Source organism: Chlorocebus sabaeus, chromosome 1, assembly GCF_047675955.1.
Source record: "Chlorocebus sabaeus isolate Y175 chromosome 1, mChlSab1.0.hap1, whole genome shotgun sequence".
In the NCBI taxonomy this organism is placed as follows: Eukaryota; Metazoa; Chordata; class Mammalia; order Primates; family Cercopithecidae; genus Chlorocebus; species Chlorocebus sabaeus.
Genome location: NC_132904.1, coordinates 62,326,427 through 62,353,820, shown reverse-complemented (window position 1 = coordinate 62,353,820; position 27,394 = coordinate 62,326,427).

Below are 27,394 nucleotides of genomic sequence, written 5' to 3'. Positions count from 1 at the left end.
GATGAACTAACTGAACCCAGAGCAGTTTCTCAGAAAGCTTCTTTCCAGTTTTGAACGGAAGATATTTCCTTTTTCACCATAGCCCTCTATGGGCTTCCAAATATCCCTTTGCCAGTTCCACAAGAACAGCCTTAGCGAAAGGCTTCTTGAAGGAAAAGATGTAACTCTGTCAGATGAACTAACTGAACACAGAGCAGTTTCTCAGAAAGCTTCTTTCCAGTTTTGAACGGAAGATATTTCCTTTTTCACCATAGCCCTCTATGGGCTTCCAAATTTCCCTTTGCCAGTTCCACAAGAAGAGCCTTAGCGAAAGGCTTCTTGAAGGGAAAGATGTAACTCTGTTAGATGAACTAACTGAACACAGAGCAGTTTCTCAGAAAGCTTCTTTCCAGTTTTGAACGGAAGATATTTCCTTTCTCACCATAGCCCTCTATGGGCTTCCAAATATCCCTTTGCCAGTTCCATAAGAACAGCCTTAGCAAAAGGCTTCTTGAAGGGAAAGATGTAACTCTGTGACATGAACTAATAGAACACAGAGCAGTTTCTCAGAAAGCTTCTTTCCAGTTTTGAACGGAAGATATTTCCTTTTTCACCATAGCCCTCTATGGGCTTCCAAATATCCCTTTGCCATTTCCACAAGAACAGCCTTAGCGAAAGGCTTCTTGAAGGGAAAGATGTAACTCTGTGAGATGAATTCAGAGAACACAGAGCAGTTTCTCAGAAAGCTTCTTTCCAGTTTTGAACGGAAGATATTTCCTTTTTCACCATAGCCCTCTACGGGCTTCCAAATATCCCTTTGCCAATTCCACAAGAACAGCCTTAGCGAAAGGCTTCTGGAAGGGAAAGATGTAAGTCTGTGAGATGAATTCAGAGAACACAGAGCAGTTTCTCAGAAAGCTTCTTCCCAGTTTTGAAGGGAAGATATTTCCTTTTTCAACATAGCCCTCTATGGGCTTCCAAATATCCCTTTACCAGTTCCAAAAGAACAGCCTTAGCGAAAGGCTTCTTGAAATGAAAGATGTAACTCTGTGAGATGAAATAACAGAACACAGAGCAGTTTCTCAGAAAGCTTCTTTCCAGTTTTGAACGGAAGATATTTCCTTTTTCACCATAGCCCTCCAAGGGCTTCCAAATATCCCTTTGCCAATTCCACAGGAACAGCCTTAGCGAAAGGCTTCTTGATGGGAAAGATGTAACTCTGTGAGTTGAACTAACAGAACACAGAGCAGTTTCTCAGAAAGCTTCTTTCCAGTTTTGAACGGAAGATATTTCCTTTTTCACCATAGCCCTCTATGGGTTTCCAAATATCCCTTTGCCAATTCCACAAGAAGAGCTGTGGCGAAAGGCTTCTTGAAGGGAAAGATGTAACTCTGTGAGATGAATTCAGAGAACACAGAGCAGTTTCTCTGTAAGCTTCTTTCCAGTTTTGAACGGAAGATATTTCCTTTTTCACCATAGCCCTCTATGGGCTTCCAAATATCCCTTTGCCAATTCCACAAGAACAGCCTTAGCGAAAGGCTTCTTGAACGGAAAGATGTAACTCTGTGAGATGAACTAACTGAACACATAGCAGTTTCTCAGAAAGCTTCTTTCCAGTTTTGAACGGAAGATATTTCCTTTTTCACTGTAGCACTCTATGGGCTTCCAAATATCCCTTTGCCAGTTCCACAAGAACAGCCTTAGCGAAAGGCTTCTTGAACGGAAAGATGTAACTCTGTGAGATGAACTAACTGAACACAGAGCAGTTTCTCAGAAAGCTTCTTTCCAGTTTTGAACGGAAGATATTTCCTTTTTCACTATAGCACTCTACGGGCTTCCAAATATCCCTTTGCCAGTTCCACAAGAACAGCCTTAGCGAAAGGCTTCTTGAATGGAAAGATGTAACTCTGTGAGATGAACTAACTGAACACAGAGCAGTTTCTCAGAAAGCTTCTTTCCAGTTTTGAACGGAAGTTATTTCCTTTTTCACCGTAGCCCTCTATGGTCTTCCAAATATCCCTTTGCCCATTCCACAAGAACAGCCGTGGCGAAAGGCTTCTTGAAGGGAAAGATGTAACTCTGTGAGATGAACTAACAGAACACAGAGCAGTCTCTCAGAAAGCTTCTTTCCAGTTTTGAACGGAAGATATTTCCTTTTTCACCATAGCCCTCTATGGGCTTCCAAATATCCCTTTGCCAGTTCCACAAGAACAGCCTTAGCGAAAGGCTTCTTGAACGGAAAGATGTAACTCTGTGAGATGAACTAACTGAACACAGAGCAGTTTCTCAGAAAGCTTCTTTCCAGTTTTGAACGGAAGATATTTCCTTTTTCACCATAGCCCTCTATGGGCTTCCAAATATCCCTTTGCCCATTCCACAAGAACAGCCGTGGCGAAAGGCTTCTTGAAGGTAAAGATGTAACTCTGTGAGATGAACTAACAGAACACAGAGCAGTTTCTCAGAAAGCTTCTTTCCAGTTTTGAACGGAAAATATTTCCTTTCTCACCTTAGCCCTCTATGGGTTTCCAAATATCCCTTTGCCAGTTCCATAAGAACAGCCTTAGCGAAAGGCTTCTTAAAGGGAAAGATGTAACTCTGTGAGATGAACTAACAGAACACAGAGCAGTTTCTCTGAAAGCTTCTTTCCAGTTTTGAACGGAAGATATTTCCTTTTTCACCATAGCCCTCTATGGGCTTCCAAATATCCCATTGCCAGTTCCACAAGAACAGCCTTAGCGAAAGGCTTCTTTAAGGGAAAGATGTAACTCTGTGAGATGAATTCAGAGAACACAGAGCAGTTTCTCAGAAAGCCTCTTTCCAGTTTTGAACGGAAGATATTTCCTTTTTCAACATAGCCCTCTGTGGGCTTCCAAATATCCCTTTACCAGTTCCACAAGAACAGCCTTAGCGAAAGGCTTCTTGGAATGAAAGATGTAACTCTGTGAGATGAAATAACAGAACACAGAGCAGTTTCTCAGAAAGCTTCTTTCCAGTTTTGAACGGAAGATATTTCCTTTTTCACCATAGCCCTCCAAGGGCTTCCAAATATCCCTTTGCCAATTCCACAGGAACAGCCTTAGCGAAAGGCTTCTTGAACAGAAAGATGTAACCCTGTGAGATGAATTCAGAGAACACAGAGCAGTTTCTCAGAAAGCTTCTTTCCAGTTTTGAAAGGAAGATATTTCCTTTTTCACCATAGCCCTCTAACGGCTTCCAAATATCCCTTTGCCAATTCCACAAGAACAGCCTTAGCGAAAGGCTTCTTGAAGGGACAGATGTAACTCTGTGAGATGAATTCAGAGAACACAGAGCAGTTTCTCAGTAAGCTTCTTTCCAGTTTTGAACGGAAGATATTTCCTTTTTCACCATAGCCCTCTATGGGCTTCCAAATATCCCTTTGCCAATTCCACAAGAACAGCCTTAGCGAAAGGCTTCTTGAAGGGAAAGATGTAACTCTGTGAGATGAATTCAGAGAACACAGAGCAGTTTCTCAGAAAGCTTCTTTCCAGTTTTGAACGGAAGATATTTCCTTTTTCACCATAACCCTCTATGGGCTTCCAAATATCCCTTTGCCAGTTCTACAAGAACAGCTTTAGCGAAAGGCTTCTTGAACAGAAAGATGTAACTCTGTGAGATGAATTCAGAGAACACAGAGCAGTTTCTCAGAAAGCTTCTTTCCAGTTTTGAAAGGAAGATATTTCCTTTTTCACCATAGCCCTCTAACGGCTTCCAAATATCCCTTTGCCAATTCCACAAGAACAGCCTTAGCGAAAGGCTTCTTGAAGGGACAGATGTAACTCTGTGAGATGAATTCAGAGAACACAGAGCAGTTTCTCAGTAAGCTTCTTTCCAGTTTTGAACGGAAGATATTTCCTTTTTCACCATAGCCCTCTATGGGCTTCCAAATATCCCTTTGCCAATTCCACAAGAACAGCCTTAGCGAAAGGCTTCTTGAAGGGAAAGATGTAACTCTGTGAGATGAATTCAGAGAACACAGAGCAGTTTCTCAGAAAGCTTCTTTCCAGTTTTGAACGGAAGATATTTCCTTTTTCAATATAGCCCTCTATGGGCTTCCAAATATCCCTTTGCCAGTTCCACAAGAACAGCTTTAGCGAAAGGCTTCTTGAACAGAAAGATGTAACTCTGTGAGATGAATTCAGAGAACACAGAGCAGTTTCTCAGTAAGCTTCTTTCCAGTTTTGAACGGAAGATATTTCCTTTTTCACCATAGCCCTCTATGGGCTTCCAAATATCCCTTTGCCAATTCCACAAGAGCAGCCTTAGCGAAAGGCTTCTTGAAGGGAAAGATGTAACTCTGTGAGATGAATTCAGAGAACACAGAGCAGTTTCTCAGAAAGCTTCTTTCCAGTTTTGAACGGAAGATATTTCCTTTTTCACCATAGCCCTCTATGGGCTTCCAAATATCCCTTTGCCAGTTCCACAAGAACAGCTTTAGCGAAAGGCTTCTTGAAAAGAAAGATGTAACTCTGTGAGATGAATTCAGAGAACACAGAGCAGTTTCTCAGAAAGCTGCTTTCCAGTTTTGAAAGGAAGATATTTCCTTTTTCACCATAGCCCTCTAAGGGCTTCCAAATATCCCTTTGCCAATTCCACAAGAACAGCCTTAGCGAAAGGCTTCTTGAATGAAAAGATGTAACTCTGTGAGATGAACTAACTGAACACACAGCAGTTTCTCAGAAAGCTTCTTTCCAGTTTTGAACGGAAGATATTTCCTTTTTCACCATAGCCCTCTATGGGCTTCCAAATATCCCTTTGCCAATTCCACAAGAACAGCCTTAGCGAAAGGCTTCTTGAAGGGAAAGATGTAACTCTGTGAGATGAATTCAGAGAACACAGAGCAGTTTCTCAGAAAGCTTCTTTCGAGTTTTGAACGGAAGATATTTCCTTTTTCACCATAGCCCTCTATGGGCTTCCAAATATCCCTTTGCCAGTTCCACAAGAACAGCCTTAGCGAAAGGCTTCTTGAACGGAAAGATGTAACTCTGTGAGATGAACTAACTGAACACAGAGCAGTTTCTCAGAAAGCTTCTTTCCAGTTTTGAACGGAAGATATTTCCTTTTTCACCATAGCCCTCTATGGGCTTCCAAATATCCCTTTGCCAGTTCCACAAGAACAGCCTTAGCGAAAGACTTCTTGAATGGAAAGATGTAACTATGTGAGATGAACTAACTGAACACAGAGCAGTTTCTCAGAAAGCTTCTTTCCAGTTTTGAACGGAAGATATATCCTTTTTCACCATAGCCCTCTATGGGCTTCCAAATATCCCTTTGCCAGTTCCACAAGAACAGCTTTAGCGAAAGGCTTCTTGAACGGAAAGATGTAACTCTGTCAGATGACTTATCAGAACACAGAGCAGTTTCTCAGAAAGCTTCTTTCCAGTTTTGAACGGAAGATATTTCCTTTTTCACCGTAGCCCTCTATGGGCTTCCAAATATCCCTTTGCCAATTCCACAAGAACAGCCTTAGCGAAAGGCTTCTAGAATGAAAAGATGTAACTCTGTGAGATGAACTAACTGAACACACAGCAGTTTCTCAAAAAGCTTCTTTCCAGTTTTGAACGGAAGATATTTCCTTTTTCACCATAGCCCTCTATGGGCTTCCAAATATCCCTTTGCCAGTTCCAAAAGAACAGCCTTAGCGAAAGGCTTCTTGAAGGGAAAGCTGTAAGTCTGTGAGATGAACTAACTGAACACAGAGCAGTTTCTCAGAAAGTTTCTTTCCAGTTTTGAATGGAAGATATTTCCTTTTTCACCATAGCCCTCTATGGGCTTCCAAATATCCCTTTGCCAATTCCACAAGAACAGCCTTAGCGAAAGGCTTCTTGAAGGGACAGATGTAACTCTGTGAGATGAATTCAGAGAACACAGAGCAGTTTCTCAGTAAGCTTCTTTCCAGTTTTGAACGGAAGATATTTCCTTTTTCACCATAGCCCTCTATGGGCTTCCAAATATCCCTTTGCCAATTCCACAAGAACAGCCTTAGCGAAAGGCTTATTGAAGGGAAAGATGTAACTCTGTGAGATGAATTCAGAGAACACAGAGCAGTTTCTCAGAAAGCTTCTTTCCAGTTTTGAACGGAAGATATTTCCTTTTTCACCATAGCCTCTATGGGCTTCCAACTATCCCTTTGCCAGTTCCACAAGAACAGCTTTAGCGAAAGGCTTCTTGAACAGAAAGATGTAACTCTGTGTGATGAATTCAGAGAACACAGAGCAGTTTCTCAGAAAGGTTCTTTCCAGTTTTGAAAGGAAGATATTTCCTTTTTCACCATAGCCCTCTAAGGGCTTCCAAATATCCCTTTGCCAATTCCACAAGAACAGCCTTAGCGAAAGGCTTCTTGAATGAAAAGATGTAACTCTGTGAGATGAACTAACTGAACACACAGCAGTTTCTCAGAAAGCTTCTTTCCAGTTTTGAACGGAAGATATTTCCTTTCTCACCATAGCCCTCTATGGGCTTCCAAATATCCCTTTGCCAGTTCCACAAGAACAGCCTTAGCGAAAGGCTTCTTGAAGGGAAAGCTGTAAGTCTGTGAGATGAACTAATTGAACACAGAGCAGTTTCTCAGAAAGTTTCTTTCCAGTTTTGAACGGAAGATATTTCCTTTTTCACCATAGCCCTCTATGGGCTTCCAAATATCCCTTTGCCAATTCCACAAGAACAGCTGTGGCGAAAGGCTTCTTGAAGGGACAGATGTAACTCTGTGAGATGAATTCAGAGAACACAGAGCAGTTTCTCAGTAAGCTTCTTTCAAGTTTTGAACGGAAGATATTTCCTTTTTCACCATAGCCCTCTATGGGCTTCCAAATATCCCTTTGCCAATTCCACAAGAACAGCCTTAGCGAAAGGCTTCTTGAAGGGAAAGATGTAACGCTGTGAGATGAATTCAGAGAACACAGAGCAGTTTCTCAGAAAGCTTCTTTCCAGTTTTGAACGGAAGATATTTCCTTTTTCACCATAGCCCTCTATGGGCTTCCAAATATCCCTTTGCCAGTTCCACAAGAACAGCCTTAGAGAAAGGCTTCTTGAACGGAAAGATGTAACTCTGTGAGATGAACTAACTGAACCCAGAGCAGTTTCTCAGAAAGCTTCTTTCCAGTTTTGAACGGAAGATATTTCCTTTTTCACCATAGCCCTCTATGGGCTTCCAAATATCCCTTTGCCAGTTCCACAAGAACAGCCTTAGCGAAAGGCTTCTTGAAGGAAAAGATGTAACTCTGTCAGATGAACTAACTGAACACAGAGCAGTTTCTCAGAAAGCTTCTTTCCAGTTTTGAACGGAAGATATTTCCTTTTTCACCATAGCCCTCTATGGGCTTCCAAATTTCCCTTTGCCAGTTCCACAAGAACAGCCTTAGCGAAAGGCTTCTTGAAGGGAAAGATGTAACTCTGTTAGATGAACTAACTGAACACAGAGCAGTTTCTCAGAAAGCTTCTTTCCAGTTTTGAACGGAAGATATTTCCTTTCTCACCATAGCCCTCTATGGGCTTCCAATTATCCCTTTGCCAGTTCCATAAGAACAGCCTTAGCAAAAGGCTTCTTGAAGGGAAAGATGTAACTCTGTGACATGAACTAACAGAACACAGAGCAGTTTCTCAGAAAGCTTCTTTCCAGTTTTGAACGGAAGATATTTCCTTTTTCACCATAGCCCTCTATGGGCTTCCAAATATCCCTTTGCCAGTTCCACAAGAACAGCCTTAGCGAAAGGCTTCTTGAAGGGAAAGATGTAACTCTGTGAGATGAATTCAGAGAACACAGAGCAGTTTCTCAGAAAGCTTCTTTCCAGTTTTGAACGGAAGATATTTCCTTTTTCACCATAGCCCTCTACGGGCTTCCAAATATCCCTTTGCCAATTCCACAAGAACAGCCTTAGCGAAAGGCTTCTGGAAGGGAAAGATGTAAGTCTGTGAGATGAATTCAGAGAACACAGAGCAGTTTCTCAGAAAGCTTCTTTCCAGTTTTGAAGGGAAGATATTTCCTTTTTCAACATAGCCCTCTATGGGCTTCCAAATATCCCTTTACCAGTTCCAAAAGAACAGCCTTAGCGAAAGGCTTCTTGAAATGAAAGATGTAACTCTGTGAGATGAAATAACAGAACACAGAGCAGTTTCTCAGAAAGCTTCTTTCCAGTTTTGAACGGAAGATATTTCCTTTTTCACCATAGCCCTCCAAGGGCTTCCAAATATCCCTTTGCCAGTTCCACAGGAACAGCCTTAGCGAAAGGCTTCTTGATGGGAAAGATGTAACTCTGTGAGTTGAACTAACAGAACACAGAGCAGTTTCTCAGAAAGCTTCTTTCCAGTTTTGAACGGAAGATATTTCCTTTTTCACCATAGCCCTCTATGGGCTTCCAAATATCCCTTTGCCCATTCCACAAGAACAGCCGTGGCGAAAGGCTTCTTGAAGGGAAAGATGTAACTCTGTGAGATGAACTAACAGAACACAGAGCAGTTTCTCAGAAAGCTTCTTTCCAGTTTTGAACGGAAGATATTTCCTTTTTCACCATAGCCCTCTATGGGCTTCCAAATATCCCTTTGCCAATTCCACAAGAAGAGCTGTGGCGAAAGGCTTCTTGAAGGGAAAGATGTAACTCTGTGAGATGAATTCAGAGAACACAGAGCAGTTTCTCAGTAAGCTTCTTTCCAGTTTTGAACGGAAGATATTTCCTTTTTCACCATAGCCCTCTATGGGCTTCCAAATATCCCTTTGCCAATTCCACAAGAACAGCCTTAGCGAAAGGCTTCTTGAAGGGAAAGATGTAACTCTGTGAGATGAATTCAGAGAACACAGAGCAGTTTCTCAGAAAGCTTCTTTCCAGTTTTGAACGGAAGATATTTCCTTTTTCACCATAGCCCTCTATGGGCTTCCAAATATCCCTTTGCCAGTTCCACAAGAACAGCCTTAGCGAAAGGCTTCTTGAACGGAAAGATGTAACTCTGTGAGATGAACTAACTGAACACAGAGCAGTTTCTCAGAAAGCTTCTTTCCAGTTTTGAACGGAAGATATTTCCTTTTTCACTATAGCACTCTACGGGCTTCCAAATATTCCTTTGCCAGTTCCACAAGAACAGCCTTAGCGAAAGGCTTCTTGAATGGAAAGATGTAACTCTGTGAGATGAACTAACTGAACACAGAGCAGTTTCTCAGAAAGCTTCTTTCCAGTTTTGAACGGAAGATATTTCCTTTTTCACCGTAGCCCTCTATGGGCTTCCAAATATCCCTTTGCCCATTCCACAAGAACAGCCGTGGCGAAAGGCTTCTTGAAAGGAAAGATGTAACTCTGTGAGATGAACTAACAGAACACAGAGCAGTTTCTCAGAAAGCTTCTTTCCAGTTTTGAACGGAAGATATTTCCTTTTTCACCATAGCCCTCTATGGGCTTCCAAATATCCCTTTGCCAATTCCACAAGAACAGCCTTAGCGAAAGGCTTCTTGAAGGGAAAGATGTAACTCTGTGAGATGAACTAACAGAACACGGAGGAGTTTCTCAGAAAGCTTCTTTCCAGTTTTGAACGGAAGATATTTCCGTTTTCACCATAGCCCTCTATGGCCTTCCAAATATCCCTTTGCCAGTCCCACAAGAACAGCCTTAGCGAAAGGCTTCTTGAAGGGAAAGATGCAACTCTGTGAGATGAACTAACTGAACACAGAGCAGTTTCTCAGAAAGCTTCTTTCCAGTTATGAACGGAAGATATTTCCTTTTTCACCATAGCCCTCTATTGCCTTCCAAATATCCCTTTGCCAATTTCACAATAACAGCCGTGGCGAAAGGCTTCTTGAAGGGAAAGATGTAACTCTGTCAGATGAACTACCAGAACACAGAGCAGTTTCTCAGAAAGCTTCTTTCCAATTTTGAACGGAAGATATTTCCTTTTTCATCATAGCCCTCTATGGGCTTCCAAATATCCCTTTGCCAGTTCCACAAGAACAGCCTTAGCGAAAGGCTTCTTGAACGGAAAGATGTAACTCTGTGAGATGACTTATCAGAACACAGAGCAGTTTCTCAGAAAGCTTCTTTCCAGTTTTGAACGGAAGATATTTCCTTTTTCACCATAGCCCTCTATGGGCTTCCAAGTATACCTTTGCCAATTCCACAAGAACAGCCTTAGCGAAAGGCTTCTTGAAAAGAATGATGTAACTCTGTGAGATGAAATAACAGAACACAGAGCAGTTTCTCAGAAAGTTTCTTTCCAGTTTTGAACGGAAGATATTTCCTTTTTCACCATAGCCCTCTATGGGCTTCCAAATATCCCTTTGCCAGTCCCACAAGAACAGCCTTAGCGAAAGGCTTCTTGAAGGGAAAGATGTAACTCTGTGAGATGAACTAACTGAACACAGAGCAGTTTCTCAGAAAGCTTCTTTCCAGTTTTGAACGGAAGATATTTCCTTTTTCACCATAGCCCTCTATGGGCTTCCAAATATCCCTTTGCCAATTCCACAAGAACAGCCGTGGCGAAAGGCTTCTTGAAGGGAAAGATGTAACTCTGTGAGATGAACTAACAGGACACAGAGCAGTTTCTCAGAAAGCTTCTTTCCAGTTTTGAACGGAAGATATTTCCTTTTTCACCATAGCCCTCTATGGGCTTCCAAATATCCCTTTGCCAGTTCCACAAGAACAGCTTTAGCGAAAGGCTTCTTGAACGGAAAGATGTAACTCTGTGAGATGACTTATCAGAACACAGAGCAGTTTCTCAGAAAGCTTCTTTCCAGTTTTGAACGGAAGATATTTCCTTTTTCACCGTAGCGCTCCTTGGGCTTCCAAGTATACCTTTGCCAATTCGACAAGAACAGCCTTAGCGAAAGGCTTCTTGAAGGGAAAGATGTAACTCTGTGAGATGAATTCAGAGAACACAGAGCAGTTTCTCAGAAAGCTTCTTTCCAGTTTTGAACGGAAGATAATTCCTTTTTCAACAAAGCCCTCTATGGGCTTCCAAATATCCCTTTACCAGTTCCACAAGAACAGCCTTAGCGAAAGGCTTCTTGAAATGAAAGATGTAACTCTGAGAGATGAACTAACAGAACACAGAGCAGTTTCTCAGAAAGCTTCTTTCCAGTTTTGAACGGAAGATATTTCCTTTTTCACCATAGCCCTCTATGGGCTTCCAAATATCCCTTTGCCAGTTCCACAAGAACAGCCTTAGCGAAAGGCTTCTTGAAGGGAAAGATGTAACTCTGTCAGATGAACTAACTGAACACAGAGCAGTTTCTCAGAAAGCTTCTTTCCAGTTTTGAACGGAAGATATTTCCTTTTTCACCATAGCCCTCTATGGGCTTCCAAATATCCCTTTGCCCATTCCACAAGAACAGCCGTGGCGAAAGGCTTCTTGAAGGGAAAGATGTAACTCTGTGAGATGAACTAACAGAACACAGAGCAGTTTCTCAGAAAGCTTCTTTGCAGTTTTGAACGGAAGATATTTCCTTTTTCACCATAGCCCTCTATGGGCTTCCAAATATCCCTTTGCCAGTTCCACAGGAACAGCCTTAGCGAAAGGCTTCTTGATGGGAAAGATGTAACTCTGTGAGTTGAACTAACAGAACACAGACCAGTTTCTCAGAAAGCTTCTTTCCAGTTTTGAACGGAAGATATTTCCTTTTTCACCATAGCCCTCTATGGGCTTCCAAATATCCCTTTGCCAATTCCACAAGAACAGCCTTAGCGAAGGGCTTTTGAAGGGAAAGATGTAACTCTGTGTGATGAACTAACAGAACACAGAGCAGTTTCTCAGAAAGATTCTTTCCAGTTTGGAACGGAAGATATTTCCTTTTTCACCATAGCCTTCTATGGGCTTCCAAATATCCCTTTGCCAGTTCCACAAGAACAGCCTTAGCGAAAGGCTTCTTGAAGGGAAAGATGTGACTCTGTGAGATGAACTAACTGAACACAGAGCAGTTTCTCAGAAAGCTTCTTTCCAGTTTTGAACGGAAGATATTTCCTTTTTCACCATAGCCCTCTATGGGCTTCCAAATATCCCTTTGCCCATTCCACAAGAACAGCCGTGGCGAAAGGCTTCTTGAAGGGAAAGATGTAACTCTGTGAGATGAACTAACAGAACACAGAGCAGTTTCTCAGAAAGCTTCTTTCCAGTTTTGAACGGAAGATATTTCCTTTTTCACCATAGCCCTCTATGGGCTTCCAATTATCCCTTTGCCAATTCCACAAGAACAGCTTTAGCGAAAGGCTTCTTGAGGGGAAAGATGTAACTCTGTGAGACGAACTAACAGAACACAGAGGAGTTTCTCAGAAAGCTTCTTTCCAGTTTTGAACGGAAGATATTTCCTTTTTCACCATAGCCCTCTATGGGCTTACAAATATCCCTTTGCCAGTCCCACAAGAACAGCCTTAGCGAAAGGCTTCTTGAAGGGAAAGATGCAACTCTGTGAGATGAACTAACTGAACACAGAGCAGTTTCTCAGAAAGCTTCTTTCCAGTTTTGAACGGAAGATATTCCTTTTTCACCATAGCCCTCTATGGGCTTCCAAATATCCCTTTGCCAATTCCACAAGAACAGCCGTGGCGAAAGGCTTCTTGAAGGGAAAGATGTAACTCTGTGAGATGATCTAACAGAACACAGAGCAGTTTCTCAGAAAGCTTCTTTCCAGTTTTGAACGGAAGATATTTCCTTTTTCACCATAGCCCTCTATGGGCTTCCAAATATCCCTTTGCCAATTCCTCAAGAAGAGCTGTGGCGAAAGGCTTCTTGAAGGGAAAGATGTAACTCTGTGAGATGAATTCAGAGAACACAGAGCAGTTTCTCAGTAAGCTTCTTTCCAGTTTTGAACGGAAGATATTTCCTTTTTCACCATTGCCCTCTATGGGCTTCCAAATATCCCTTTGCCAATTCCACAAGAACAGCCTTAGCGAAAGGCTTCTTGAACGGAAAGATGTAACTCTGTGAGATGAACTAACTGAACACAGAGCAGTTTCTCAGAAAGCTTCTTTCCAGTTTTGAACGGAAGATATTTCCTTTTTCACTGTAGCACTCTATGGGCTTCCAAATATCCCTTTGCCAGTTCCACAAGAACAGCCTTAGCGAAAGGCTTCTTGAATGGAAAGATGTAACTCTGTGAGATGAACTAACTGAACACAGAGCAGTTTCTCAGAAAGCTTCTTTCCAGTTTTGAACGGAAGATATTTCCTTTTTCACCATAGCCCTCTATGGTCTTCCAAATATCCCTTTGCCCATTCCACAAGAACAGCCGTGGCGAAAGGCTTCTTGAAGGGAAAGATGTAACTCTGTGAGATGAACTAACAGAACACAGAGCAGTTTCTCAGAAAGCTTCTTTCCAGTTTTGAACGGAAGATATTTCCTTTTTCACCATAGCCCTCTATGGGCTTCCAAATATCCCTTTGCCAATTCCACAAGAAGAGCTGTGGCGAAAGGCTTCTTGAAGGGAAAGATGTAACTCTGTGAGATGAATTCAGAGAACACAGAGCAGTTTCTCAGTAAGCTTCTTTCCAGTTTTGAACGGAAGATATTTCCTTTTTCACCATAGCCCTCTATGGGCTTCCAAATATCCCTTTGCCAATTCCACAAGAACAGCCTTAGCGAAAGGCTTCTTGAAGGGAAAGATGTAACTCTGTGAGATGAATTCAGAGAACACAGAGCAGTTTCTCAGAAAGCTTCTTTCCAGTTTTGAACGGAAGATATTTCCTTTTTCACCATAGCCCTCTATGGGCTTCCAAATATCCCTTTGCCAGTTCCACAAGAACAGCCTTAGCGAAAGGCTTCTTGAACGGAAAGATGTAACTCTGTGAGATGAACTAACTGAACACAGAGCAGTTTCTCAGAAAGCTTCTTTCCAGATTTGAACGGAAGATATTTCCTTTTTCACTATAGCACTCTACGGGCTTCCAAATATCCCTTTGCCAGTTCCACAAGAACAGCCTTAGCGAAAGGCTTCTTGAATGGAAAGATGTAACTCTGTGAGATGAACTAACTGAACACAGAGCAGTTTCTCAGAAAGCTTCTTTCCAGTTTTGAACGGAAGATATTTCCTGTTTCACCGTAGCCCTCTATGGGCTTCCAAATATCCCTTTGCCCATTCCACAAGAACAGCCGTGGCGAAAGGCTTCTTGAAAGGAAAGATGTAACTCTGTGAGATGAACTAACAGAACACAGAGCAGTTTCTCAGAAAGCTTCTTTCCAGTTTTGAACGGAAGATATTTCCTTTTTCACCATAGCTTTCTATGGGCTTCCAAATATCCCTTTGCCAATTCCACAAGAACAGCCTTAGCGAAAGGCTTCTTGAAGGGAAAGATGTAACTCTGTGAGATGAACTAACAGAACACGGAGGAGTTTCTCAGAAAGCTTCTTTCCAGTTTTGAACGGAAGATATTTCCTTTTTCACCATAGCCCTCTATGGGCTTCCAAATATCCCTTTGCCAGTCCCACAAGAACAGCCTTAGCGAAAGGCTTCTTGAAGGGAAAGATGCAACTCTGTGAGATGAACTAACTGAACACAGAGCAGTTTCTCAGAAAGCTACTTTCCAGTTTTGAACGGAAGATATTTCCTTTTTCACCATAGCCCTCTATTGCCTTCCAAATATCCCTTTGCCAATTTCACAATAACAGCCGTGGCGAAAGGCTTCTTGAAGGGAAAGATGTAACTCTGTGAGATGAACTACCAGAACACAGAGCAGTTTCTCAGAAAGCTTCTTTCCAATTTTGAACGGAAGATATTTCCTTTTTCATCATAACCCTCTATGGGCTTCCAAATATCCCTTTGCCAGTTCCACAAGAACAGCCTTAGCGAAAGGCTTCGTGAACGGAAAGATGTAACTCTGTGAGATGACTTATCAGAACACAGAGCAGTTACTCAGAAAGCTTCTTTCCAGTTTTGAACGGAAGATATTTCCTTTTTCACCATAGCCCTCTATGGGCTTCCAAGTATACCTTTGCCAATTCCACAAGAACAGCCTTAGCGAAAGGCTTCTTGAAAAGAATGATGTAACTCTGTGAGATGAAATAACAGAACACAGAGCAGTTTCTCAGAAAGTTTCTTTCCAGTTTTGAACGGAAGATATTTCCTTTTTCACCATAGCCCTCTATGGGCTTCCAAATATCCCTTTGCCAGTCCCACAAGAACAGCCTTAGCGAAAGGCTTCTTGAAGGGAAAGATGTAACTCCGTGAGATGAACTAACTGAACACAGAGCAGTTTCTCAGAAAGCTTCTTTCCAGTTTTGAACGGAAGATATTTCCTTTTTCACCATAGCCCTCTATTGCCTTCCAAATATCCCTTTGCCAATTCCACAAGAACAGCCGTGGCGAAAGGCTTCTTGAAGGGAAAGATGTAACTCTGTGAGATGAACTAACAGGACACAGAGCAGTTTCTCAGAAAGCTTCTTTCCAGTTTTGAACGGAAGATATTTCCTTTTTCACCATAGCCCTCTATGGGCTTCCAAATATCCCTTTGCCAGTTCCACAAGAACAGCTTTAGCGAAAGGCTTCTTGAACGGAAAGATGTAACTCTGTGAGATGACTTATCAGAACACAGAGCAGTTTCTCAGAAAGCTTCTTTCCAGTTTTGAACGGAAGATATTTCCTTTTTCACCGTAGCCCTCTATGGGCTTCCAAGTATACCTTTGCCAATTCGACAAGAACAGCCTTAGCGAAAGGCTTCTTGAAGGGAAAGATGTAACTCTGTGAGATGAATTCAGAGAACACAGAGCAGTTTCTCAGAAAGCTTCTTTCCAGTTTTGAACGGAAGATAATTCCTTTTTCAACAAAGCCCTCTATGGGCTTCCAAATATCCCTTTACCAGTTCCACAAGAACAGCCTTAGCGAAAGGCTTCTTGAAATGAAAGATGTAACTCTGTGAGATGAACTAACAGAACACAGAGCAGTTTCTCAGAAAGCTTCTTTCCAGTTTTGAACGGAAGATATTTCCTTTTTCACCATAGCCCTCCAAGGGCTTCCAAATATCCCTTTGCCAATTCCACAGGAACAGCCTTAGCGAAAGGCTTCTTGATGGGAAAGATGTAACTCTGTGAGATGAACTAACACAACACAGACCAGTTTCTCAGAAAACTTCTTTCCAGTTTTGAACGGAAGATATTTCCTTTTTCACCATAGCCCTCTATGGGCTTCCAAATATCCCTTTGCCAATTCCACAAGAACAGCCTTAGCGAAGGGCTTCTTGAAGGGAAAGATGTAACTCTGTGTGCTGAACTAACAGAACACAGAGCAGTTTCTCAGAAAGCTTCTTTCCAGTTTTGAACGGAAGATATTTCCTTTTTCACCATAGCCCTCTATGGGCTTCCAAATATCCCTTTGCCAATTCCACAAGAACAGCCTTAGCGAAAGGCTTCTTGAATGGAAAGATGTAACTCTGTGAGATGAACTAACAGAACACAGAGCAGTTTCTCAGAAAGCTTCTTTGCAGTCTTGAACGGAAGATATTTCCTTTTTCACCATAGCCCTCTATTGGCTTCCAAATATCCCTTTGCCAATTCCACAAGAACAGCTTTAGCGAAAGGATTCTTGAACAGAAAGATGTAACTCTGTGAGATGAATTCAGAGAACACAGAGCAGTTTCTCAGAAAGCTTCTTTCCAGTTTTGAAAGGAAGATATTTCCTTTTTCACCATAACCCTCTATGGGCTTCCAAATATCCCTTTGCCAATTCCACAAGAACAGCCTTAGCGAAAGGCTTCTTGAATGGAAAGATGTAACTCTGTGAGATGAACTAACTGAACACACAGCAGTTTCTCAGAAAACTTCTTTCCAGTTTTGAACGGAAGATATATCCTTTTTCACCATAGCCCTCTATGGGCTTCCAAATATCCCTTTGCCAGTTCCACAAGAACAGCCTTAGCGAAGGGCTTCTTGAAGGGAAAGCTGTAAGTCTGTGAGATTAACTAACTGAACACAGAGCAGTTTCTCAGAAAGCTTCTTTCCAGTTTTGAACGGAAGATATTTCCTTTTTCACCATAGCCCTCTATGGGCTTCCAAATATCCCTTTGCCAGTTCCACAAGAACAGCCTTAGCGAAAGGCTTCTTGAAGGGAAAGATGTGACTCTGTGAGATGAACTAACTGAACACAGAGCAGTTTCTCAGAAAGCTTCTTTCCAGTTTTGAACGGAAGATATTTCCTTTTTCACCATAGCCCTCTATGGGCTTCCAAATATCCCTTTGCCCATTCCACAAGAACAGCCGTGGCGAAAGGCTTCTTGAAGGGAAAGATGTAACTCTGTGAGATGAACTAACAGAACACTGAGCAGTTTCTCAGAAAGCTTCTTTCCAGTTTTGAACGGAAGATATTTCCTTTTTCATCATAGCCCTCTATGGGCTTCCAATTATCCCTTTGCCAATTCCACAAGAACAGCTTTAGCGAAAGGCTTCTTGAAGGGAAAGATGTAACTCTGTGAGATGAACTAACAGAACACAGAGGAGTTTCTCAGAAAGCTTCTTTCCAGTTTTGAACGGAAGATATTTCCTTTTTCACCATAGCCCTCTATGGGCTTACAAATATCCCTTTGCCAGTCCCACAAGAACAGCCTTAGCGAAAGGCTTCTTGAAGGGAAAGATGCAACTCTGTGAGATGAACTAACTGAACACAGAGCAGTTTCTCAGAAAGCTTCTTTCCAGTTTTGAACGGAAGATATTCCTTTTTCACCATAGCCCTCTAAGGGCTTCCAAATATCCCTTTGCCAATTCCACAAGAACAGCCTTAGCGAATGGCTTCTTGAATGGAAAGATGTAACTCTGTGAGATGAACTAACTGAACACACAGCAGTTTCTCAGAAAGGTTCTTTCCAGTTTTGAACGGAATATATTCCTTTTTCACCATAGCCCTCTATGTGCTTCCAAATATCCCTTTGCCAATTCCACAAGAACAGCCGTGGAGAAAGGCTTCTTGAAGGGAAAGATGTAACTCTGTGAGATGATCTAACAGAACACAGAGCAGATTCTCAGAAAGCTTCTTTCCAGTTTTGAACGGAAGATATTTCCTTTTTCACCATAGCCCTCTATGGGCTTCCAAATATCCCTTTGCCAATTCCACAAGAAGAGCTGTGGCGAAAGGCTTCTTGAAGGGAAAGATGTAACTCTGTGAGATGAATTCAGAGAACACAGAGCAGTTTCTCAGTAAGCTTCTTTCCAGTTTTGAACGGAAGATATTTCCTTTTTCACCATAGCCCTCTATGGGCTTCCAAATATCCCTTTGCCAATTCCACAAGAACAGCCTTAGCGAAAGGCTTCTTGTAGGGAAAGATGTAACTCTGTGAGATGAACTAACTGAACACAGAGCAGTTTCTCAGAAAGCTTCTTTCCAGTTTTGAACGGAAGATATTTCCTTTTTCACTGTAGCACTCTATGGGCTTCCAAATATCCCTTTGCCAGTTCCACAAGAACAGCCTTAGCGAAAGGCTTCTTGAATGGAAAGATGTAACTCTGTGAGATGAACTAACTGAACACAGAGCAGTTTCTCAGAAAGCTTCTTTCCAGTTTTGAACGGAAGATATTTCCTTTTTCACCATAGCCCTCTATGGGCTTCCAAATATCCCTTTGCCCATTCCACAAGAACAGCCGTGACGAAAGGCTTCTTGAAGGGAAAGATGTAACTCTGTGAGATGAACTAACAGAACACAGAGCAGTTTCTCAGAAAGCTTCTTTCCAGTTTTGAACGGAAGATATTTCCTTTTTCACCATAGCCCTCTATGGGCTTCCAAATATCCCTTTGCCAATTCCACAATAACAGCCTTAGCGAAAGGCTTCTTGAAGGGAAAGATGTAACTCTGTGAGATGAACTCACAGAACACAGAGGAGTTTCTCAGAAAGCTTCTTTCCAGTTTTGAACGGAAGATATTTCCTTTTTCACCATAGCCCTCTATGGGCTTCCAAATATCCCTTTGCCAGTCCCACAAGAACAGCCGTGGCGAAAGGCTTCTTGAAGGGAAAGATGCAACTCTGTGAGATGAACTAACTGAACACAGAGCAGTTTCTCAGAAAGCTTCTTTCCAGTTTTGAACGGAAGCTATTTCCTTTTTCACCATAGCCCTCTATTGTCTTCCAAATATCCCTTTGCCAGTTCCACAAGAACAGCTTTAGCGAAAGGCTTCTTGAACGGAAAGATGTAACTCTGTGAGATGACTTATCAGAACACAGAGCAGTTTCTCAGAAAGCTTCTTTCCAGTTTTGAACGGAAGATATTTCCTTTTTCACCATAGCCCTCTATGGGCTTCAAAGTATACCTTTGCCAATTCCACAAGAACAGCCTTAGCGAAAGGCTTCTTGAAGGGAAAGATGTAACTCTGTGAGATGAATTCAGAGAACACAGAGCAGTTTCTCAGAAAGCTTCTTTCCAGTTTTGAAAGGAAGATATTTCCTTTTTCACCATAACCCTCTATGGGCTTCCAAATATCCCTTTGCCAATTCCACAAGAACAGCCTTAGCGAAAGGCTTCTTGAATGGAGAGATGTAACTCTGTGAGATGAACTAACTGAACACACAGCAGTTTCTCAGAAAACTTCTTTCCAGTTTTGAACGGAAGATATTTCCTTTTTCACCATAGCCCTCTATGGGCTTCCAAATATCCCTTTGCCAGTTCCACAAGAACAGCCTTAGCGAAGGGCTTCTTGAAGGGAAAGCTGTAAGTCTGTGAGATTAAGTAACTGAACACAGAGCAGTTTCTCAGAAAGCTTCTTTCCAGTTTTGAACGGAAGATATTTCCTTTTTCACCATAGCCCTTTCTGGGCTTCCAAATATCCCTTTGCCAATTCCACAAGAACAGCCTTAGCGAAAGGCTTCTTGAAGGCAAAGATGTAACTCTGTGAGATGAACTAACAGAACACAGAGCAGTTTCTCAGAAAGCTGCTTTCCAGTTTTGAACGGAAGATATTTCCTTTTTCACCAAAGCCCTCTAAGGGCTTCCAAATATCCCTTTGCCAGTTCCACAAGAACAGCCTTAGCGAAAGGCTTCTTGAACGGAAAGATGTAACTCTGTGAGATGAACTAACTGAACACAGAGCAGTTTCTCAGAAAGCTTCTTTCCAGTTTTGAACGGAAGATATTTCCTTTTTCACCATAGCCCTCTATGGGCTTCCAAATATCCCTTTGCCAGTTCCACAAGAACAGCCTTAGCGAAAGGCTTCTTGAAGGGAAAGATGTGACTCTGTGAGATGAACTAACTGAACACAGAGCAGTTTCTCAGAAAGCTTCTTTCCAGTTTTGAACGGAAGATATTTCCTTTTTCACCATAGCCCTCTATGGGCTTCCAAATATCCCTTTGCCCATTCCACAAGAACAGCCGTGGCGAAAGGCTTCTTGAAGGGAAAGATGTAACTCTGTGAGATGAACTAACAGAACACAGAGCAGTTTCTCAGAAAGCTTCTTTCCAGTTTTGAACGGAAGATATTTCCTTTTTCACCATAGCCCTCTATGGGCTTCCAAATATCCCTTTGCCAATTCCACAAGAACAGCCTTAGCGAAAGGCTTCTTGAAGGGAAAGATGTAACTCTGTGAGATGAACTAACAGAACACAGAGGAGTTTCTCAGAAAGCTTTTCCAGTTTTGAACGGAAGATATTTCCTTTTTCACCATAGCCCTCTATGGGCTTCCAAATATCCCTTTGCCAGTCCCACAAGAACAGCCTTAGCGAAAGGCTTCTTGAAGGGAAAGATGCAACTCTGTGAGATGAACTAACTGAACACAGAGCAGTTTCTCAGAAAGCTTCTTTCCAGTTTTGAACGGAAGATATTCCTTTTTCACCATAGCCCTCTATGGGCTTCCAAATATCCCTTTGCCAATTCCACAAGAACAGCCTTAGCGAAAGGCTTCTTGAAGGGAAAGATGTAACTCTGTGAGATGAACTAACAGAACACAGAGCATTTTCTCAGAAAGCTGCTTTCCAGTTTTGAACGGAAGATATTTCCTTTTTCACCAAAGCCCTCTATGGGCTTCCAAATATCCCTTTGCCAATTCCACAAGAACTGCCTTAGCGAAAGACATCTTGAAGGGAAAGATGTAACCCTTTGAGATGAATTCAGAGAACACAGAGCAGTTTCTCGGAAAGCTTCTTTCCAGTTTTGAACGGAAGATATTTCCTTTTTCACCGTAGCCGTCTATGGGCTTCCCAATATCCCTTTGCCAATTCCACAAGAACAGCTTTAGCGAAAGGCTTCTTGAAGGGAAAGATGTAACTCTGTGAGATGAACTAACAGAACACAGAGCAGTTTCTCAGAAAGCTTCTTTCCAGTTTTGAACGGAAGATATTTCCTTTTTCACCTTAGCCCTCTATGGGCTTCCAAATATCCCTTTGCCAATTACACAAGAACAGCCTTAGCGAAAGGCTTCTTGTAGGGAAAGCTTTAACTCTGTGAGATGAATTCAGAGAACACAGAGCAGTTTCTCAGAAAGCTTCTTTCCAGTTTTGAACGGAAGATATTTCCTTTTTCACCATAGCCCTCTATGGGCTTCCAAATATCCCTTTGCCAGTTCCACAAGAACAGCCTTAGCGAAAGGCTTCTTGAAAGGAAAGATATAACTCTGTGAGATGAACTAACTGAACACAGAGCAGTTTCTCAGAAAGCTTCTTTCCAGTTTTGAACGGAATATATTCCTTTTTCACCATAGCCCTCTATGGGCTTCCAAATATCCCTTTGCCAATTCCACAAGAAGAGCCGTGGCGAAAGGCTTCTTGAAGGGAAAGATGTAACTCTGTGAGATGAACTAACAGAACACAGAGTAGTTTCTCAGAAAGCTTCTTTCCAGTTTTGAACGGAAGATATTTCCTTTTTCACCATAGCCCTCTATGGGCTTCCAAATATCCCTTTGCCAGTTCCACAAGAACAGCCTTAGCGAAAGGCTTCTTGAAGGGAAAGATGTAACTCTGTGAGATGAACTAACTGAACACAGAGCAGTTTCTCAGAAAGCTTCTTTCCAGTTTTGAACGGAAGATATTTCCTTTTTCACCATAGCCCTCTATGGGCTTCCAAATATCCCTTTGCCCATTCCACAAGAACAGCCGTGGCGAAAGGCTTCTTGAAGGGAAAGATGTAACTCTGTGAGATGAACTAACAGAACACAGAGCAGTTTCTCAGAAAGCTTCTTTCCAGTTTTGAACGGAAGATATTTCCTTTTTCACCATAGCCTTCTATGGGCTTACAAATATCCCTTTGCCAGTTCCACAAGAACAGCCTTAGCGAAAGGCTTTCTGAAATGAAAGATGTAACTCTGTGAGATGAACTAACTGAACACAGAGCAGTTTCTCAGAAAGCTTCTTTCCAGTTTTGAACGGAAGATATTTCCTTTTTCACCATAGCCCTCTATGGGCTTCCAAATATCCCTTTGCCAATTCCACAAGAACTGCCGTGGCGAAAGGCTTCTTGAAGGGAAAGATGTAAATCTGTGAGATGAACTAACAGAACACAGAGCAGTTTCTCAGAAAGCTTCTTTCCAGTTTTGAACGGAAGATATTTCCTTTTACACCATAGCCCTCTACGGGTTTCCAAATATCCCTTTGCCAATTGCACAAGAACAGCCTTAGCGAAAGGCTTCTTGAAGGGAAAGATGTAACTCTGTGAGATGAACTAACTGAACACAGAGCAGTTTCTCAGAAAGCTTCTTTCCAGTTTTGAACGGAAGATATTTCCTTTTTCACCATAGCCCTCTATGGGCTTCCAAATATCCCTTTCCCAGTTCTACAAGAACAGCCTTAGCGAAAGGCTTCTTGAAGGGAAAGATGTAACTCTGTGAGATGAACTAACTGAACACAGAGCAGTTTCACAGAAAGCTTCTTGCCAGTTTTGAACGGAAGATATTTCCTTTTTCACCATAGCCCTCTATGGGCTTCCAAATATCCCTTTGCCAGTTCCACAAGAACAGCCTTAGCGAAAGGCTTCTTGAGGGAAAGATGTAACTCTGTGAGATGAACTAACTGAACACAGAGCAGTTTCTCAGAAAGCTTCTTTCCAGTTTTGAACGGAAGATATTTCCTTTTTCACCATAGCCCTCTATGGGCTTCCAAATATCCCTTTGCCAATTCCACAAGAACAGCCTTAGCGAACGGCTTCTTGAAGGGAAAGATGTAACTCTGTGAGATGAACTAACTGAACACAGAGCAGTTTCTCAGAAAGCTTCTTTCCAGTTTTGAACGGAAGATATTTGCTTTTTCACCATAGCCCTCTATGGGCTTCCAAATATCCCTTTGCCAGTTCCACAAGAACAGCCTTAGCGAAAGGCTTCTTGAAGGGAAAGATGCAACTCTGTGAGATGAACTAACTGAACACAGAGCAGTTTCTCAGAAAGCTTCTTTCCAGTTTTGAACGGAAGATATTCCTTTTTCACCATAGCCCTCTAAGGGCTTCCAAATATCCCTTTGCCAATTCCACAAGAACAGCCTTAGCGAATGGCTTCTTGAATGGAAAGATGTAACTCTGTGAGATGAACTAACTGAACACACAGCAGTTTCTCAGAAAGGTTCTTTCCAGTTTTGAACGGAATATATTCCTTTTTCACCATAGCCCTCTATGTGCTTCCAAATATCCCTTTGCCAATTCCACAAGAACAGCCGTGGAGAAAGGCTTCTTGAAGGGAAAGATGTAACTCTGTGAGATGATCTAACAGAACACAGAGCAGTTTCTCAGAAAGCTTCTTTCCAGTTTTGAACGGAAGATATTTCCTTTTTCACCATAGCCCTCTATGGGCTTCCAAATATCCCTTTGCCAATTCCACAAGAACAGCCTTAGCGAAAGGCTTCTTGAATGGAGAGATGTAACTCTGTGAGATGAACTAACTGAACACACAGCAGTTTCTCAGAAAACTTCTTTCCAGTTTTGAACGAAAGATATTTCCTTTTTCACCATAGCCCTCTATGGGCTTCCAAATATCCCTTTGCCATTTCCACAAGAACAGCCTTAGCGAAGGGCTTCTTGAAGGGAAAGCTGTAAGTCTGTGAGATTAACTAACTGAACACAGAGCAGTTTCTCAGAAAGCTTCTTTCCAGTTTTGAACGGAAGATATTTCCTTTTTCACCGTAGCCCTCTCTGGGCTTCCAAATATCCCTTTGCCAATTCCACAAGAACAGCCTTAGCGAAAGGCTTCTTGAAGGCAAAGATGTAACTCTGTGAGATGAACTAACAGAACACAGAGCAGTTTCTCAGAAAGCTGCTTTCCAGTTTTGAACGGAAGATATTTCCTTTTTCACCCAAGCCCTCTAAGGGCTTCCAAATATCCCTTTGCCAGTTCCACAAGAACAGCCTTAGCGAAAGGCTTCTTGAACGGAAAGATGTAACTCTGTGAGATGAACTAACTGAACACAGAGCAGTTTCTCAGAAAGCTTCTTTCCAGTTTTGAACGGAAGATATTTCCTTTTTCACCATAGCCCTCTATGGGCTTCCAAATATCCCTTTGCCAGTTCCACAAGAACAGCCTTAGCGAAAGGCTTCTTGAAGGGAAAGATGTGACTCTGTGAGATGAACTAACTGAACACAGAGCAGTTTCTCAGAAAGCTTCTTTCCAGTTTTGAACGGAAGATATTTCCTTTTTCACCATAGCCCTCTATGGGCTTCCAAATATCCCTTTGCCCATTCCACAAGAACAGCCGTGGCGAAAGGCTTCTTGAAGGGAAAGATGTAACTCTGTGAGATGAACTAACAGAACACAGAGCAGTTTCTCAGAAAGCTTCTTTCCAGTTTTGAACGGAAGATATTTCCTTTTTCACCATAGCCCTCTATGGGCTTCCAAATATCCCTTTGCCAATTCCACAAGAACAGCCTTAGCGAAAGGCTTCTTGAAGGGAAAGATGTAACTCTGTGAGATGAACTAACAGAACACAGAGGAGTTTCTCAGAAAGCTTTTTCCAGTTTTGAACGGAAGATATTTCCTTTTTCACCATAGCCCTCTATGGGCTTCCAAATATCCCTTTGCCAGTCCCACAAGAACAGCCTTAGCGAAAGGCTTCTTGAAGGGAAAGATGCAACTCTGTGAGATGAACTAACTGAACACAGAGCAGTTTCTCAGAAAGCTTCTTTCCAGTTTTGAACGGAAGATATTCCTTTTTCACCATAGCCCTCTATGGGCTTCCAAATATCCCTTTGCCAATTCCACAAGAACAGCCTTAGCGAAAGGCTTCTTGAAGGGAAAGATGTAACTCTGTGAGATGAACTAACAGAACACAGAGCATTTTCTCAGAAAGCTGCTTTCCAGTTTTGAACGGAAGATATTTCCTTTTTCACCAAAGCCCTCTAAGGGCTTCCAAATATCCCTTTGCCAATTCCACAAGAACAGCCTTAGCGAAAGACATCTTGAAGGGAAAGATGTAACTCTTTGAGATGAATTCAGAGAACACAGAGCAGTTTCTCGGAAAGCTTCTTTCCAGTTTTGAACGGAAGATATTTCCTTTTTCACCGTAGCCGTCTATGGGCTTCCCAATATCCCTTTGCCAATTCCACAAGAACAGCTTTAGCGAAAGGCTTCTTGAAGGGAAAGATGTAACTCTGTGAGATGAACTAACAGAACACAAAGCAGTTTCTCAGAAAGCTTCTTTCCAGTTTTGAACGGAAGATATTTCCTTTTTCACCTTAGCCCTCTATGGGCTTCCAAATATCCCTTTGCCAATTACACAAGAACAGCCTTAGCGAAAGGCTTCTTGTAGGGAAAGCTTTAACTCTGTGAGATGAATTCAGAGAACACAGAGCAGTTTCTCAGAAAGCTTCTTTCCAGTTTTGAACGGAAGATATTTCCTTTTTCACCATAGCCCTCTATGGGCTTCCAAATATCCCTTTGCCAGTTCCACAAGAACAGCCTTAGCGAAAGGCTTCTTGAAAGGAAAGATATAACTCTGTGAGATGAACTAACTGAACACAGAGCAGTTTCTCAGAAAGCTTCTTTCCAGTTTTGAACGGAATATATTCCTTTTTCACCATAGCCCTCTATGGGCTTCCAAATATCCCTTTGCCAATTCCACAAGAAGAGCCGTGGCGAAAGGCTTCTTGAAGGGAAAGATGTAACTCTGTGAGATGAACTAACAGAACACAGAGTAGTTTCTCAGAAAGCTTCTTTCCAGTTTTGAACGGAAGATATTTCCTTTTTCACCATAGCCCTCTATGGGCTTCCAAATATCCCTTTGCCAGTTCCACAAGAACAGCCTTAGCGAAAGGCTTCTTGAAGGGAAAGATGTAACTCTGTGAGATGAACTAACTGAACACAGAGCAGTTTCTCAGAAAGCTTCTTTCCAGTTTTGAACGGAAGATATTTCCTTTTTCACCATAGCCCTCTATGGGCTTCCAAATATCCCTTTGCCCATTCCACAAGAACAGCCGTGGCGAAAGGCTTCTTGAAGGGAAAGATTTAACTCTGTGAGATGAACTAACAGAACACAGAGCAGTTTCTCAGAAAGCTTCTTTCCAGTTTTGAACGGAAGATATTTCCTTTTTCACCATAGCCCTCTATGGGCTTCCAAATATCCCTTTGCCAGTTCCACAAGAACAGCCTTAGCGAAAGGCTTTCTGAAATGAAAGATGTAACTCTGTGAGATGAACTAACTGAACACAGAGCAGTTTCTCAGAAAGCTTCTTTCCAGTTTTGAACGGAAGATATTTCCTTTTTCACCATAGCCCTCTATGGGCTTCCAAATATCCCTTTGCCAATTCCACAAGAACTGCCGTGGCGAAAGGCTTCTTGAAGGGAAAGATGTAAATCTGTGAGATGAACTAACAGAACACAGAGCAGTTTCTCAGAAAGCTTCTTTCCAGTTTTGAACGGAAGATATTTCCTTTTACACCATAGCCCTCTACGGGTTTCCAAATATCCCTTTGCCAATTGCACAAGAACAGCCTTAGCGAAAGGCTTCTTGAAGGGAAAGATGTAACTCTGTGAGATGAACTAACTGAACACAGAGCAGTTTCTCAGAAAGCTTCTTTCCAATTTTGAACGGAAGATATTTCCTTTTTCACCATAGACCTCTATGGGCTTCCAAATATCCCTTTCCCAGTTCCACAAGAACAGCCTTAGCGAAAGGCTTCTTGAAGGGAAAGATGTAACTCCGTGAGATGAACTAACTGAACACAGAGCAGTTTCACAGAAAGCTTCTTGCCAGTTTTCAACGGAAGATATTTCCTTTTTCACCATAGCCCTCTATGGGCTTCCAAATATCCCTTTGCCAGTTCCACAAGAACAGCCTTAGCGAAAGGCTTCTTGAGGGAAAGATGTAACTCTGTGAGATGAACTAACTGAACACAGAGCAGTTTCTCAGAAAGCTTCTTTCCAGTTTTGAACGGAAGATATTTCCTTTTTCACCATAGCCCTCTATGGGCTTCCAAATATCCCTTTGCCAATTCCACAAGAACAGCCTTAGCGAACGGCTTCTTGAAGGGAAAGATGTAACTCTGTGAGATGAACTAACTGAACACAGAGCAGTTTCTCAGAAAGCTTCTTTCCAGTTTTGAACGGAAGA